This window comes from Poecilia reticulata, linkage group LG2 (genome assembly GCF_000633615.1).
Source record: "Poecilia reticulata strain Guanapo linkage group LG2, Guppy_female_1.0+MT, whole genome shotgun sequence".
NCBI lineage: Eukaryota > Metazoa > Chordata > Actinopteri > Cyprinodontiformes > Poeciliidae > Poecilia > Poecilia reticulata.
Genome location: NC_024332.1, coordinates 26,647,987 through 26,649,698, shown reverse-complemented (window position 1 = coordinate 26,649,698; position 1,712 = coordinate 26,647,987). Strand labels below are relative to the sequence as shown.

Sequence of the window (1,712 nt, the reverse complement as noted above, 5' to 3'; positions counted from 1 at the left end):
ATAACGCCAGACACCGAAGTAGTAGAAAGTAACGCTACCGCTACATGTAATATATTCGGCCGAAAAGACGCGACCGTGACGATAAACATGTTTTATATCCATCGGCATCACTTACCTATTAAAATGAAAAAGGACGGATGTGAAGATCGCTTTTCTTTGATATTTTTCCTCCTCTCCGCTTAACGCCGGTAATTTGTCCTAAAAATCTCAGTCTAAMAGCCGGAAAGTTGTCTTCCTTTGAATCCAAGCCAGGACGGGGTGTGTCACTCCCTGACATAAGATTGAACAGCGCCACCACGGCTTAGTGGTCAAAAATATATTGCGTCCGTAGTGGTTTAGGACTACCATTGGAAATBAATGGGAAACGGTTTAGGGCCGTTTAGCTAAACAATTCTCAGCTGCCGTGCGGGAGGCCCGGGTTCGATTCCCGGCCAATGCAGTTTGTTCTTTTTTTTACTTGTGTTATATAAAAACTACTATACTAGTAGTATACCACTATACTAACGAGGAGCTGCCACTGGACCCTACATACGAGCATAGGGTGTAGTTTGCCAAAAAAAAAAAAAAAAGTTAGATTCTCCCCGTCGGGGAATTGAACCCCGGTCTCCCGCGTGACAGGCGGGGATACTCACCACTATACTAACGAGGAGGTGTCAGACAATTTATCAAGGGGTGTCATCGTGCCCAACCAACCCTCAGGGAGGCGTATGAATTTTTCTGTTTGAGTCAGATTTTCTACTGGTCTGCATCAGGTTTTGCCCAGTGTTTGGCAACTTTTGGCAACTGCATGACATTGCTTAATGGATGGCAAAGCTGTGAAATCTGACTTTGCCATGACCCCATGGCCACACTCTCCAGTGAAAAGGTTTTGTACTTAAAGCATGTCAGAGCAACTTATCTTTCTTCTGACCCATTATCATGGTGATTAGGTCAACAGTTTCCCAGGAACACAAAAGTGACTTAATGTTGYGACGACCCCTGTCATTTGTGATTAACTGTCTTTGTTTCTCAGGTAAATTAGGTGTGGCTTGCAGTTAGGCCTTGACTGGGAGCACCTGGGCCAATGTTCCCAACCTATTAAAACCTGGCAGCTCCTCACACCAAGTAGCTGCTCATGCTTTGCCCTTAGCAAGCAGTTCTTGTATTTTGTTGGATTTGGTTTAGTTATGTTTAAGTAAATTGTTTTGCTGGAATTAGGGGAGAATCTGTTCTTTGGGCTACTTTGTTTGGGTCCCAGGTTAAAGTAGTGATGGGCAAATGAAGCCTCATGAAGCAATGAACCTTTCCAGCCCTTTGCTTTGCAAAAAGTTCATTACTCGATGCTTAAGTCATTGCTCACTAGTGACATCTGCTGGTGAAACTGTAACAGCCTTGTCACTCAGTTGGATCATACTTCCAAAAAGTACTAAATGCAATATTGTCACAAAGTTTTCATCAAACTCATATTTAGTAACAGGAGAATCAATTAAACCATATTTAATTGTCACATGCTTCAATTATTAAAATGATTTGGAGCCAATCTAATCCTGGTTTATGTTGAAGGTCAGTGGTTGTGTTGGGTTTTCTTTTATGTCCAGACTGATTTGACAATAAAGACATTTGATGTTTTAGTGTCTTGRGAGTGCAGTCATGTTGGGGCGTTTGCTTTTTCTTTGATTTATAATTGGCTCTGATCCCTTATATTTGGCGAGATGTTAAATTTTAGTTCTGCA

General features: G+C 42.0%; 1 non-coding gene across 1 annotated transcript; it reads right to left on the bottom strand.

The window, feature by feature from the left end:
- Window positions 1-577: 577 nt before the first annotated feature.
- On the bottom strand, window positions 578-649 carry trnad-guc (transfer RNA aspartic acid (anticodon GUC)). Its single transcript has one exon. It is a non-coding gene; the product is annotated as a tRNA-Asp (tRNA).
- Window positions 650-1,712: the final 1,063 nt, after the last annotated feature.